General features: G+C 44.6%; 1 protein-coding gene across 9 annotated transcripts in view; it reads right to left on the bottom strand.

Moving 5' to 3' along the window:
- The window catches only part of EVA1A (eva-1 homolog A, regulator of programmed cell death), a 77,464-nt gene extending 62,345 nt beyond the window's left edge, over positions 1-15,119 (bottom strand). For 7 of the 9 annotated variants that reach the window (XM_073791197.1, XM_073791198.1, XM_073791200.1 and 4 more), the window contains exon 1: positions 14,841-15,119. The gene's annotated coding sequence lies outside the window, so the exon portion shown is untranslated. Of the gene's footprint in view, positions 1-7,322; positions 8,179-14,840 lie in introns of all 9 variants that reach the window. The other 2 variants (XM_073791201.1, XM_033838277.2) reach the window with 2 other exon arrangements.
- Between the last annotated feature and the right edge of the window lie 306 nt (positions 15,120-15,425).

The raw sequence follows: 15,425 nt of genomic DNA, 5'->3' as shown, positions 1-15,425 counted from the left end.
GCTTTCTAGAACTGCCCCCTCAGACCTATACAAGGGTCAGGCACTCCTTCCTTGGAAACAGTATCCTACCAATAAATGGCATGTCATATACAGTAGATATGGGTCTACATATCTGTCTTCCTCACTAGACACACCCAAGCTAAACTGTCTCCTCTCTTTCCCTCCTGGAGCACCCTGTTCTTTTCCAACATAGCGCTTACCATAGTTTGTTATCATGTATTTCTTTGTGTAATTATTTCTTTAATGTCTGTCCCCTAATAAAGTGAGCTCCAAGAAGACAGGAACTAAGACTGTTGGATTCACCACCACATTACCATCACATATCCTGGAGCCAGCCACATAGTAGTTGTTCAGTCTGTTGAATGAACGAATGATTGGATGAATGAAAAAAAAAGACAGAGAGAGAGATTTTACTAATGAATCAAATATCAATGAAATAACCTAAGGAATCAGAAAGTGCTGTTGCTTTCTGAGCACACCAGATACTGCCCCTCAGACCCTTCTGGTACTCCCATGGTCCACAAGGTTGGGCATAAGCACCACTAATAGCTTTGATATGGATGTTTGGAGCATGTATACAGCCCTATTCACTCATTCTTGGGATATGTGTGGAACATTTACATAGCCCTTTCCATGAGATCAAATTCAGACCCCATGAAACTAGAATAAAGCCATATGTACATTTATATCATTGAGTCCACATTTTCACTGAAGCATACAGTGTCCTGACTATGCCCTCCTGGAGAAGGACATCCTCTACTCCTTTCTACTAGGAAAAGGTGGGCAAGACTACTACAACTTCTTCCCTCTGTCCCTAAGGACAGTGTCCTGTCTGTGCATCACACCCATACCCAGCCAAAGGCACTCCACACTATGCCTACATCCAGATGAAAGACCTGCGTGGGAAAGTTTGAGGAGGGAGTTAGGCTGGAATGATTCTTCCTTGACTCATACAGAGGGAATCTTCAAGCTCAAAATGTGACTCTTGAAAGTTTTACTGTTCATTTTTCCTAATACCTGAAGCTCAAGATCAAGCAAATAATTCAGCTGAGTTGCTGCTTCATGTGGAAAAAAATATCCCAAGGCCATTTCCTGTGTGGGCTTTCTGATTTTTGACAGTGTCTCTTTGAGAGACAGCCCCATCCATAAAGGCCTTCTGTGGAGGTGTGTGTGCATTTCACTGAGATGTTTCCAAGAAGATTCCAACCATTCCAACCAAGGCAACTTTATGAAGTTGGCAGCCAAATCCTATTTCCAGCCTGCAGCCTCAGGGATGTCAGTTCCGTGAACGAAGAAAAAGCTGAATTTCATGTTTAAGTCAAACTTTTAACCCTCTGTGGCATCTACCTCTGGTCTGAATGACAAAAGAATCCTATGTATTAAAACACAGAGATTGTCTTTGGATCTAGATAAACACTTCTTCTCAGAGCTTGCTGGACTTGTCCTTTAAGCCTGGTAACAAACCATTCATAAGGAAATGTCAGTCTTTCCCATTATTAAGAACTGAAATTGCAGCAGCCAAATTATCTAGATTCATTTTAAGCATAGGGTTGTTGCCCTAGCAAGCCTCCTTACAAAATATGCCTTCCATTTCCTATAAAATCCAAGCAAATCTCTGTTTCCTTCTATAGATTTATCTTAATCTCCAATCACCTTTCCCTCTGCTCACAGGATCATAGGTCTCATGTCCAGTTCAAAATCAGTGTCCCTCTCTCCCGGGCTGCAGTCCTCATTTTGACCCAAATAAAACTTAACTCACACACACATACACAAAGATCAGTCTCCCCTCCCTTCCACCCACTGTGCTGTGAGTCACTTTCCTTCCTCTCAAGGCTTACTGCCACCCATCATTCTTACTACCCTGGTATCTATAGAGCAGACACCCCAATTCCACATGATTGACAGGGAGCTCTAGCACACTGTGCTCTCTTGGAATATTTCAAAGATAAATTCAGTAGATGATGTACTGTACATAAATTTGATATGGTCTGGATTTAACAACATGTGATAATGATTCATCATTGGGTACTATGAAATAAATTTTCTCTACTCCACCTAATAAAAGCTGAAGATCTGAAACACATTTCAGGGGCTTATTTATTGAGTCCTAACCATCTACATGGAAACTGTCCAGAACATGGGGAGAGATATTAAAAATCTGTATAAAAAAGAAAAGTGAACATAGAGATACTTTCCCCAGTGTGCATAGTGCATTTGTGGCCACTCTGTGAGGCCTCCTCTGGTTCTGTCCCTCCCCATAGATATTGACAGGTCTTTTCCATCTCTAAAATGTTCCCTCTACCTAATACCTTTAGTTATCATCTTCCCTTTCTTGTTGCTTCCACAGCCAAGCATCTGGAAAGAACTGCCTATGTTTGGTATCTCTACCTACTCACCTCACATTTGTTCCTCAACCCGCCTCATCTTTCAAATTCCCCTCACCAAGTCATCAATAACTTCCTTATTCCCAAATCCATGGATATTTCTTTTCTTTTCTTAATGGATTTCCAGATAATTTGATGCTACTGATCCCTCCTTCCTGGAAACTCTCCTGTATTCCAGTCTCCCATTTCCTCCTACTTTTCTGCCCAGGTCCTACTCCTGTTGCCTTCACTAGAGCCTCTCCTTGCCCTCCCTCAGAGGTCACTGTTGCGCACTAGTCCCCCCACTCTCAGAGGCAGTCTGGCAAAGCCATAAATAGCACAGGCTCCCAATCCTGACTGCCTTGCCTAAAATCCTAGGTCCATTACTATAGTTGTATGACCTTGGGCAAGTTACTTACTATCCCTGTGCGTCAGTTTATTCATTTGTAAAGTAGGTATAATAGTCTTCTCTGGCAATGGTTATTCAGGGCATTAATACACTTAAAATATTTAGAACAAACACACAGTACACACTCAATAAGCACTGGCCATCATAATTCCTCTTCCCATGCTTTATACTCTCCTTGAACACCATGACTTCATTACCTCTTGTTAAAAGTTTGCCCTTGAATCTTCTTTAAGACTTCTCTCCTGGATGCCAAACCTGCTAAACCATTTGCCCACTAGACATGTCTCTCTGGCTGTCCCTAAAATTCTTCAAATTCAGTTTGTCTGAAACTGAGCTCATCATCTTTTCCTGCAAATGCTTCTCCTCCTCCATAACCTCTCCTAATGAATAGCTCCACTGTACTTACTCTTGGTTGCCCAGGCCAAAATCCCAGACAGTCCTAGACTCCTGCCTCTGCCCCCAAACTCCACTGCACAATCAGTCACCAAATGGTGTCAACTTTATTGCCAAAATATTTCTTGAGTCTGTGCCCAATTCTCCACTCCTATTACCAGTGTCTTAGATAGAGCCTCATTTTTTTTTCACCTAGATGATAAGTAACAATAATATTCACCACTATTTTCTCATGCCCATTATGGATCAATTACTGCAGTAGACACTTCACATACTTCATCGTCCATAGTCTCGACAGTCATCTCTCCATGAGGGAGGGGATCATCCATCCCTGTTTTCAGACTGAGAGAGACAGAAGCTCAGAGGCACTTAATAAATAGCCTAAGTTCCACAAAGATGTTATGGGGCTGCTGTGTGGACTGAGGTCGGTCTGACTCCAAACCCCAGGTCTTTTCTACTCTCTAAACTACAGTGGTGTCCTGACATGGTCTTCCTGCCACCTGTCTTAGTCTTCTCCAACATCTACTGCCAGAGGGGTCTATTTCTACAATGAAACTCTGACCTAGTCTCTCCTCTGTGTGAAATCCTGTAGTAGCTCCCCCGTGCCTTCAGAGTAAAATTCAAACCCTTTAGCAAGGCTTTTCCTGGTGTGCCACTTTGCCCATTTAGAGATCCGCCTCCCTCCTCTCCAACCACACCTACCTCTCTTCCCTTCCTGGAGCACACCTTGCCTGCTCACCTGGCCATGCTGTATTTCTCGCTGGCCCCTCTGCCTGTGATTCTCTTCTCATCAGCCTAGATGCCTCCATCTCAGCCTCCTAGATGCTCTTGGATCCACCTGCTGTCTAAGCTGAGTTTAGCTGTGCCTCCTCTGGACACACAAAGCACTCTGTCTTGCCTCTAGTGCTGAATTTTAGAGTGGTGCAACAGTCATTGATTGAATGTCTACAATATGTAAGAATTCATGGTGGACTCTAGTGATTTAGGAATCAATAAGACATGTCTTGCTTTCAGAGAACTCACTTTAATGAGAGAGATGGATAGCAAAATGTCTCATTACTATCTTTGATTCCCCTGTCTGCACACTGGATTTCAGAGATTCTTGGGCAGGAAGAGTACTTGTTCATCTCTGTGTTTCCAGGGCCTAGAACTATGCCTGGCACAGAAGGGAGTCGGTAAACACTAACAGCTTGAGCTAAAGAGACAAACCAAGGCCACCAAGCTATCTCTGTGAACACACAATGCCATCTACAGGCACCATCTTCACTTTCATGTGTATCTTTTCCAGACTCTAATATGTCCAAGTCATTGTTTTCTGATTTTCACGAGGTCCTAAAAGTTCACTCCAGCGAGGAAGGAAACTAATGTCAGAGGTTGTTCAGCCAAGTGGAACACAGGATAGGCGCTTCAGTAAAGTATTATATGTGTCTTCCAATAAGAGGCCCTTCCAGCCCCTTCTCGTGGGCTGCTGTGGCCTATCTTGCCAAGATAAGTGAGTAAAAGGACAAGTCAGCCATATTTGTGTAGGTCCTTAGGGTAAGACAGGTTTGGGCAGCTCTTCTGGAGGGGGGGTCCCTGTGTAGAAACAAGACCCCCTGAAGTCAGTTCCCTCCGGCTACTGACCGTCTGAGTGACACAGGCAGGAGGGCACAGGGCAAAGGGAAAAGGCTTAAATTATGGCAGGTTTTTTGTAAAAAAAGACTTCTTTCCTTCAAAAGCTTATGGTTACTTCTCTGCTGAGCAGCATTTCTGCCTCCTCTCACCTTGGAGGACAAAGTACAAGCTGTCTCGGAGATCAAAGAGGGAGCAAGAGGAGGAAGAGAGAGTTGCTGACCCCCAGAGCAGACAGCTTCTAACTGCTTCTAAGTTCTGACAAGGCAAGTCCTCAGACATCAGGCAGAGGAGAGGGAAAGGAGGAAAAACATGGAGGAAAAGGCCACTCCCACCTGGACCACAGCAACCCACACACCTGTACTTTCCTTTGTGAAAACTAGATTTTCTAAAAGTGTCTCTGATGATAATATGACCATCCTGACACTGTCTGAAGCAATGGTGAAGGGCTTAGAGTCTGGTGGCCTGGATCTGATCCCAGGTCTGTCTTTTAGCTGAGGGTGGGATCCTGATTCCTCCTCTGATACTGACCTCAGAGAATGGTTGTGAGGATCAATGCAATAAAGACATACAAAACCCTTACCATGGGTTCTGGCACCCACCCCAGGTGCTCCTATTGTAACTGGCCACTGGAAACCACCTATGGGACCACTTTCTGTGAAGGAAGGATGTTCCTCAAAAGAGACCTCCCTTCTCACTGCCTCTATTCCCTGACCCCTGACTGAATTGAGTCTTCCTCTGCATCTGTATCTTCTCTGTCACAGAACTACTCCTCTGTTTTGTGCTGGTTTTCTTGTCTATCTCCCCATTCAGGCCATGAGCATCTTGAGGGTCAAGATGTGACTTTCATGCTAGGGCATTCATTCACTCGTTTATCACTTACTAAGTGTTTCCTACATGCCATGGGGGTCACTACGTGGTAAATAAATTACTGAAGTCTGGGAATGACCTATAAAAATTGTCCAATCAACAAGCATATGTACCTATCACCTGTGGTGAGCTTTGGCAAAAGACTTTGGGATCAAAGAAAAGGACTGCAACTGTGAACGTGATTCCCAGGAAATGTATCAGTCATGACAGTTGATCTGCTAGGTCACATGCTGGATTTTATGTAAAACAGACCCAAATGATCAGGTACACTCTCACTGTCTCTCTCTGTCTCTGTCTCTGTCTCTCTGCCCCTGCTTTCTTCCTCCCTCTCTAAGTCCAGAGAAACTTAGCAATTACTTAGCAATTCATACAGACTTTTGGCTGCTCTAAAGATAATGTTCAAAAGCCCAGAATCGGGAGGAGCCATCCGTACAGTTCATCAGCCAGGGTATTATCTTCCTCATGTTTGTCTCTCTGGCGCCCAGCACAGAGTTACTTACCCCACGTGTATTCCAAACTCACCCTAATTCCTCAAGATACTATCACCAGTCTAGTCTAGTCTAATTTAGATTAAATGACCCTTTCAGAACCAAACAGGATTTCACATAGAGTCAAATAATCGAGGTACATTTCACAGAGCACAGTCCAAGACCTGAACAGGGTGAGGTGTCTCTCCTTAGAACCAGACACACAAGCAGAACCAGCTTCATTAGGAATCTGCCTGATGGTCAGTTAAGAGGCAGCCAAACCATGACATCAGAGGCCTGAAAACCTAGTGCCGGGTCTGACATTCCTCTCCTGGGCTAGTTTATCTTCTGAATCAGGCTTTAAATACCGCAGTGAAAACGCAAGTGATGCCCCCAAAATCTTGAGTCAGCCTTTTACTCCAGTCATTAATACCCTAGGAGAATCTGTTTCTCAGATCAGCCATCTGGTGACCCAGGAGACAGGATAATGCCAGAGGCAGTAAGAGTCTGGTATCTGAAGGGGGAAGGCAGTGCGACAGGGGATCTGAGTGGTCTCTGATGTGTTGATGGACAGGGAAGTTCTCACTCTGCTCCATCCTCAAAAGCAGCCTTACTAGAGTATTTCTGTGACCCCCCCCCCCCCAACAAAACCTCAAGGCCTTGCACACCCAGCTAACCTCATTCCACTAAAATTTGGGAGACAACCTGCCAAAACAAGCAAACTCAGGGGGATTACAACTGTGTGAGTCAGCTGTGGAAGAAGCCAGAGTACACAAATGTGCAGGTGTTTGTGCAAGGTAGTCTGGCCTATACAGCAAGTGGCCAATGGACAAGCAAGGAAGGGGTTCAGCTTTCAAAGGCAGGGCTGCATTCAGGGAAAAAGATTTCAAGTTAGTGAAGTGATCACCTGTAACCTAGTATCCAGTGTCATGCATAACTCAGATAGGGGGTCAGTGACAGGTTCCAAACCTGGTTCTCGAAAACTCCATATGAGTCATTAAATTCTCTTAACAAGTTTTACCTTTAATATATAACAGCAGTCCCCAAATTTTTGGCACCAGGGACTGGTTTCGTGGAAGACAATTCTTCCACAGACCGGGGAAGGGGGATGACCAGTTTCTGGATGATTCAAGTGCATTACATTTATTGTGCACTTTTTTTCTATTATTATTACATTTTAATATATAATGAAATAATTATACAACTCACCATAATGCAGAATCAGTGGAGCCCTGAAGTTGTTTTCCTGCAACTAGATGGTTCCATCTGGGGGTGATGGGAGACAGTGACACCCAAAGTGTGTTGCTTATGTCCAGTCTACTCCGTAACCTTGTCTTGGTTTCTATCACTACAAAAAAGCCTGCTTCACAAGGATAGGATGTTGGAAATGAAAGCAGGCTTTTCAGTGCTTTTGTGGCAATCTCAGGATATTCTGCCTTGACTTTAATCCAGAACGTATGGAGATTTGAAGTTGCCTCAAACATACTTTTAAGGTCACCGTCATTTGCGATCTCAAGAAGTTGCTCCTCTTCTAGCACGGACAAAGTTGATTCACCTGGTTTATTCACAAATGGGTCACGGATCCATTCCTTCCTAGGTCAGGGGTCTTTTGTGATTGGGAAGTAATGCTCAAACTCTTTTGAAAGATGAGATAGGTGATCATGCACCAGCTGGGAGAAAGAAGGCCCTGGCTCAGCCTCTTTCAAAATCTCTGCTAATGTTTGAAACATGTTAAACATCCCAGTGTTCACTCATCGCCCCCATAATTCCAGTTTGGCTTTGAATGCAGCCACTTTATCTGCCGACTTGAACACAGCTGTCGCCCTCCCTTGAAGTGACAGATTGAGTTCATTGAGGAGGTTGAATATGTCACACAGGTAAGCAAGTTTTGCAACCCATTCTGTGTCACTGAAATGTGCTGTCAGTGGTGACTCTTTTTCTAAAAGAAATCTCTGGAGCAGCTCTTATAACTCAAAAACTCTGGTCAGTGATCTACCTTTAGAAGCCATCTCACTTCTGTGTATAAGAGAAGACGTGTGCGCTCTGCGTCCATCTCCTCACAAAGCTGCACGAACAGACATGAGTTAAGAGCATGTACTTTACTTATTTATTTATTTAGAGAATGAGGTCTAATTTTTTTTTAATTTTTATTTTATTTTTTTATACAGCAGGTTCTTATTAGTTATATATTTTATACATATTAGTGCATATATGTCAATCCCAGTATCCCAATTCATCCCACCCCCCACCAACCCACTTTCCCCCTTTATGTCCACGCGTGTGTTCTCTATATCTGTGTCACCGTTTCTGCCTTGCAAACCGATTCATCTGTACCATTTTTCTGGATTCCACATATATGCATTAATATACGACATTTGTTTTTCTCTTTCTGACTTACCTCGCTCTGTAGGACAGTCTCTAGGTCCATCCACATCTCTACAAATGACCCAGTTTTGTTCCTTTTTACGGCTGAGTGATATTCCATCATATGTATGTACCACATTTTCTTTATCCATTCATCTCTCAATGGGCATTTAGGTTGCTTCCATGACCTGGCTATTGTAAATAGTGCTGCAATGAACATTGGGGTGCATGTGTCTTTTAGAATTATGGTTTTCTCTGGGTATATGCCCAGTAGTGGGATTGCTGGGTCATATGGTAGTTCTATTTGTAGTTTTTTAAGGAACCTCCATACTGTTCTCCATAGTGGCTGGATCAATTTACATTCCCACCAACAGTGCAAGAGGGTTCCCTTTTCATCATACCCTCTCCAGCATTTGTTGTTTGTAGATTTTCTGATGATGCCTATTCTAACTGGCATGAGGTGATACCTCATTGTAGCTTTGATTTGCATTTCTCTAATAATTAGTGATGTTGAGCAGCTTTTCATGTGCCTCTTGGCCATCTGCATGTCTTCTTTGACGAAATGTCTATTCAGGTCTTCTGCCCATTTTTGGATTGGGTTGCTTGTTTTTTTAATATTGAGCTGCATGATCTGTTTATATATTCTGGAGATTAATCCTTTGTCCGTTGATTCATCTGCAAATATTTTCTGAGGGTTATCTTTTCATCTTGTATATAGTTTCCTTTGCTGTGCAAAAGATTTTAAGTTTCATTAGGTCCCATTTGTTTATTTTTGTTTTTATTTCCATTACTCTGGGAGGTGGGTAAAATAAGATCTTGCTGTGATTTATGTCAAAGAGTGTTCTTCCTATGTTTTCCTCTTAAGAGCTTTATAGTGTCTGGTCTTACATTTAGGTCTTTAATCCATTTTGAGTTTATTTTTGTGTATGGTGTTAAGGAGTGTTCTAATTTCATTCTTTTACATGTAGCTGTCCAGTTTTCCCAGCACCACTTATTGGAGAGAATGCCTTTTCTCCATTGTATACCCTTGCCTCCTTTGTCATAGATTAGTTGGCCATAGGTGCGTGGGTTTATCTCTGGGCTTTCTATCCTGTTCCATTGATCTATATTTCTGTTTTTGTGCCAGTACCATATTGTCTTGATTACTGTAGCTTTGTAGTATAATCTGAAGTCAGGGAGTCTGATTCCTCCAGCTCCGTTTTTTTCCCTCAAGATTGCTTTGGCTATTTGGGGTCTTTTGTGTCTCCATACAAATTTTCAGATTTTTTGTTCTAGTTCTGTTAAAAATGTCAGTGGTAGTTTGACAGGGATTGCATTGAATCTGTAGATTGCTTTGGGTAGTATAGTCATTTTCACAATATTGATTCTTCCAATCCAAGAACATGGTACATCTCTCCATCTGTTTGTGACATCTTTGATTTCTTTCATCAGTGTCTTATAGTTTTTTGAGTACTGGTCTTTTACCTCCTTAGCTGGGTTTATTCCTAGGTATTTTATTCTTTTTGTTGCAATGGTAAATGGGATTGTTTCCTTAATTTCTCTTTCTGATCTTTTGTTGTTATTGTATAGGAATGCAAGAGAATTCTGTGCATTAATCTTGTATCCTGCAACTTTACCAAATTCATTGATAAGCTCTAGTAGTTTTCTGGTGACAACTTTAGGATTCTCTATGTATAGTATCATGTCATCTGCAAACAGTGACAGTTTAACTTCTTCTTTTCCAATTTGTATTCCTTTTATTTCTTTTTCTTCTCTGATTGCCATGGCTAGGACTTCCAAAACTATGTTGAATAACAGTGGCGAGAGTGGACATCCTTGTCTTGTTCCTGATCTCAGAGGAAATGCTTTCAGTTTTTCACCACTGAGAATGATGTTTGCTGTGGGTTTGTCATATATGGCCTTTATTATGTTGAGGTATGTTCCCTCTATGCCAACTTTCTGGAGAGCTTTTATCATAAGTGGTGTTGAATTTTGTCAAAAGCTTTTTCTGCATCTATTGAGATGACCATAAGGGTCATGTACTTTAATGTGGTTGATAATTTTAATCACATCCTGCAAAACGTTGTTAAATTCAGGTGACATTTTTTGGCTAGCCAGCATTTCTCTATGGATGACACAGTGCATAGATTCACATTCAGAGGCAACCTCTTTGACCTGAGTAGTGAAACAAGAAAGATCTCCAGTCGTGGCAGCCACTCCGTCTGTGCATATACCAACACAAAAGGACCAATTCAGTTTTCCTGATATGTAATAATTCAAAGACTTGAATAGTTCTGCAGCTGTGGTATTGGTTGGCAACAAAAGTGCACATAACATATTCTCATGCACATCCTCCTGGAAAATATATCGCACAAAACCAAGCAATTGTTGCCTTGTTGTCAACATCGGTAGACTTGTCAACCTGGATTGCATACCATGGTGACTCATTAATTCTCTCTAACAGTTGTGCCTCAATATCCTCTGCTATTTCATCAATTTGTCTACTTATGGTGTTGGCCGAAAGAGGAACACATGCCACCTTTTGAACTGCAGCCTCTCCTAAAAGTTCACAACAAATGTCCTTAGCAGCAGGCAGGATCAACTTTTCACCAATAGTAAAGGGCTTCTTAGCTTTAGCAATGCAGTTAGTCACTAAGTATTATGCTCTCAGTGCCGACACATTTGATGAAGTGGTGGCTTCCGATAATCGCTTCTGTTCTTTGTGTTCACGTTTGTTTCTTTTGAAAAACTCCAAAGGCTTGTCTTTTAATGCATGGTGCTTGGTCTCCACGTTTGGCTAGGGTTAGCTTGTGGATTTACCAAAACTGTGACTGAGACAAGTATGCAGTGTGGGAAAGAGGTGTGGATGGAAGTGGTAAATAAAATAATGGGCAAGCCACACGCAGACTAAAATAAGTGTCAGATTCTGACTTAAAACCTGCCACCAGATGCAGTTGTACTATTGAAGTACATCAACTCACTTGCCCCTATAAAGCCTGCCACCAGATGCAGCTTAATTGTCACTTGCCACTCAGTGACAGGGCTTTGATATGAGTCTGCAAGCAATTGATTTATTATGGTCTCTGTGCAGTCAAACCTCTCTGCTAATGATAATCTGTATTTGCAGCCACTCCCCAGTGCTAGCATCACCACCTCAGCTCCACCTCAGATCATCAGGCATTAGATTCTCATAAGAAGTGCACAACCTAGATCCCTCACATGCGCAGTTCATGGTAGGGTTTGCACTCATATGAGAATCTAATGCCACTGTTGATCTGACATGAGGCGGAGCTCAGGCGGTAATGCAAGTGATGGGGAGAGGCTGTAAATACAGATGAAGCTTAGCTCGCTCGCCTGCTGTTCACCTCTTGCTATGTGGCCCTGTTCCTAACAGGCCATGGATCAGTACCATTCTGTGGCCCAGGGGTTGGGGACCCCTGACATATAACACTTGGAGAGAAAACATACTCTGCATCATCAAGTATAAGGCAAGAGACCCACCTGGTGCCACTCATCCATCCATCCCACATTCCTTGATTGATTTAACTCAATATTTCTGTGCTAGGTGCACATTGCAAAGGGCACATGCTTAGAAAGGACAAAGCTGGAGTCAGGTAGCTCCTGACCCCTCGTCTGCACCTCTAACCTCAAGCAGGTGTGTTGATTCCATAGGACCACCCCCAAAGAGTTAATGCCATTCTGACTGACCTGGCACACATAAAGCTCCATTTAGCATCAAGTTCATTGGTGCTGACCTAGAACTGTGACAGGAGACTGACCCCAATGTCCTGTCCCTCTGAGACTGGGTTAGGGGCAAGAAGGAGAGGGAAGAAACAGGATTGTAAAAATAATGGCACAGTCTTAGATCACAAGTGTGATGCAGTTGAAAAACCCAAGGGACTCTGGCTTTTATCAATGTACACAACAAACTCCAGCTCATATTTATGGAGCACTTACTATACGTGGGGCACTGGTTTAAGCCCTTTACCTGCATAGTGTGAAGAGTGTGTGTTTTGCAGTTCAGATGTCTGTGTGAATACTGGCTTGCCACTCATTAGCTGTGTGACTTTGGGCAAACTGCTTAGCCTCTCTGTGCCTCCATTTCTTTGCCTGGAAAATAGGGTAATACCAGTACTAACTTAATAAGGTCCTCATAAAAGTTAAATGACTAAAAATATAAAATGCTAAAATTGAGCCATGTCCTGGCACAGAGTAGCCACTCAGTACTAAGATGAACAATCATTATCCTATTAGTTAATCACACTTCTCTGCAGAGAAGGCAGACTATTTCTTCCTATTTTGTTAATAAGGCTTTGAGAGACTGAGTCAATGTGCTCAAGGTCACAGAGTTAAGTGGCAGAACTAGGATTTGAATGCAGGCAGACTGACTCCAAAGTCAGCAAGTTTAACCACCAGCATGAGGAGAGCACTGTGCTAGGTCCAGGTACAAAGAAACAAGTCAGGGGATGAACAAGAGATCCCTATACAGAACAGTAAACACTGTAAGAAAGATACACTGAAAGAAAAAATGGGGAAGGATGGCTGGTGCTAGGGTAGCAGGGAGGGACAGAACCGAACCATCTGCAGGAACTGAATAATGCTTCATCCAGCAGGGGACTTGAGCTCTAGTCTCAAAGAATAATAAGCAATTTGTCAGCCATGGAGGAAGAAGGGCATTTCAAAAAGTCAACACCTAGAATACCAGAAGAATAGTGAGTTGGGTGGAATGGAAAGTGCATACAGGAAGTGTCATAAGGTGAGGCTGGGAAGGTAAGTTGAGGCCAGTGTGAACAGGCATGTAGGCCAATGTCTGTGGTTAGATTTTATTCTGTAAGACAGTGATTCTCAAACTTTAATATGCACAGGATCTACCTCTGGTGCTTGTAAAACATGTTCACATGTGCAGATTCCCATCCCTTCTGTTGCGGGGTAGGGGCAACACTTACATGTTAACAGTCAAAAATGTTTCCAGACATTGCCAGATGTCATTTGGGAGGCAAAATCAAAACCCCAGTTAAGAGCCACTTCTCCCATCCCTACTTTACAGATGAGGAAATCCAGCCACAGAAAACTACAGAAAGTCCTCATCCAGGATTCAAATGCTGGAGGTCCCACTCCAGGGTCCGGGTTAGCCAACAAGCCTAATAGCCTTTTGGGGAGAAAGACTCAAGCCAGGCTTCTGGGGAAGAATTACATATTTGCTGACAGACTGGATGATGGGTAGAGGATGAAAGAGTAAGGCTCCAAGGTGAAACTTCAGTGCTTGTCACTGAATTGTGAGGATAGTAGGTACTAAATAAATCATTTGGATTTGAATAGAACCAAGATGTATTTGCTCAAAATGGAAAAAGCCTGGTTCCTCATGGTATGACCCAGCGGTAGGTGTTGGGATTCTGCTCAGACTGCATAGAGGAACTCTCTGTAGGGCTGGGTGTGGGTTGTACGGTACAAACCAGCTGATTCACAAATCCTGGCTGGGCCCCCTCCCAGGTATGTGACCCCGGTAGCGTTATTTAACCTCTGTGCGCCTCATTTTGCCCCTACTCAGAGGGGCACAGAGTAAAGTAGGGATAGGAGTCCCTATTCAGAGCCTTAATGTGAGCACTCAGGCAGTTAATAAGAGCAAAATGGCAAGCTAGCACGAAGTTTCCTCGCCTATCCTTCCAAGCCAGCCTGATTATCGTCACGCGAGTCCCCTATCCAGTGCTCCTACCCACCCCCACACCCCAATCCTTGGGAAATCCAGTCAGAGCTGCAAGAAGCTGACCGCGTCCCTCTCCACGAGCAGAGCGTCCCCCTGAGGATTTAACGGGCGCCAACGACCTTGTTACTCCCCAATCCGCTTTGATTTCGGGGTCCCGGGGGTCGCCAAAAGCACGCGGCCAGCTGAGTGCCTCGAAAGGTGAATGAGATTGAAGAGAGCCATGGTAATTTCGGACAGATCCGCCTCCGGCAGGCCCGGGGTCAAAGCCAGTCACTGTCGCGGGCCCGCACGCTCAGCCCCTGGTCCCAGGGGCGGAGGAGGAGAGAGGCGCTGAGATTAGGGAAGGACTCGCTCTCGGAAGCCAGGCTGCATTAGCAAGGAGCAGAGTTGTTGGGTCCAGAAAAAGGAGCCGGGGCGGGGGGGGGGGGGGGGGGGGGCGAGGGGGCGGGGGAAGCAACAGGAAAGTAAGAGGAAGAGAGAGAGTAAAAACAAGCGCTGGGAAGCAAAGTTCCCTGGGGGACCCAGGCTACAACACCTGGCAGGGGGTCAGGAACAAAGCAGAGGCTTCAGGTCAGAAGTGCTCTGGGTGTTTCCGAAGAAGGGGTGTTCCGGGCAGACCAGGGCCCGCTGGGGATGCCAGGAGCCCCTACGCCCTTAGCGCTCTCACCGGCGCCGCTTACCTTCGCCAGAGCCACCGACGCGCACTTCCGGGGTCCTTGCTCTGGGACCAGGAGCCGATCACTAAGGCGAGCACGCAACAAAGCTGTGGCCAGGCTTTGGACCGGCACTGGCGCCTCGGAAAGAAATCCCAGGGGAGACACGCCGAGGCGGGCGCGGGGCGCTGGGTCTCGGCCTGGGCGCTCACGGGCAGCGGTAGTGAGCCCCGCAGACGCTGGAGAAGCACGAGTCAGTGGGAGGAAAAGCTTGTCTCATTTCCTTCGGTCTTCCCCCTCCACTCCACCCACTCCGCTCTGGACCTGCCCTCCCTCCCCCCTCCCCCCTTCCCAAGCCAGTGGCCCATGTGGGCTCTGAAGACACGAAACTTCAATGGCTGCCGCAAGCGGCGCCTCCCTCCGCGTCAAGTTAGTTCTAGCTCCGGAACGCCATCCTGACCCGCGCACTTCTATGGAAGTTTCTCCATCGGCTGTCCGCGGGCTCTTGCTTTTTCCGCTGCGGGGACGAGCCCATATTTGAAAGCAGTCCTCCAAGCTGCTTCCAGCATCCATCCTCTCCTTCCTTTCCCATCACCTGCTCTGAGCCCTTTT

This window comes from Tursiops truncatus, chromosome 14, assembly GCF_011762595.2.
Source record: "Tursiops truncatus isolate mTurTru1 chromosome 14, mTurTru1.mat.Y, whole genome shotgun sequence".
NCBI classification, from domain to species: Eukaryota; Metazoa; Chordata; class Mammalia; order Artiodactyla; family Delphinidae; genus Tursiops; species Tursiops truncatus.
The sequence above is the reverse complement of the archived record's forward strand: the minus strand, read 5'-3'. Positions and strand labels throughout refer to the sequence as shown.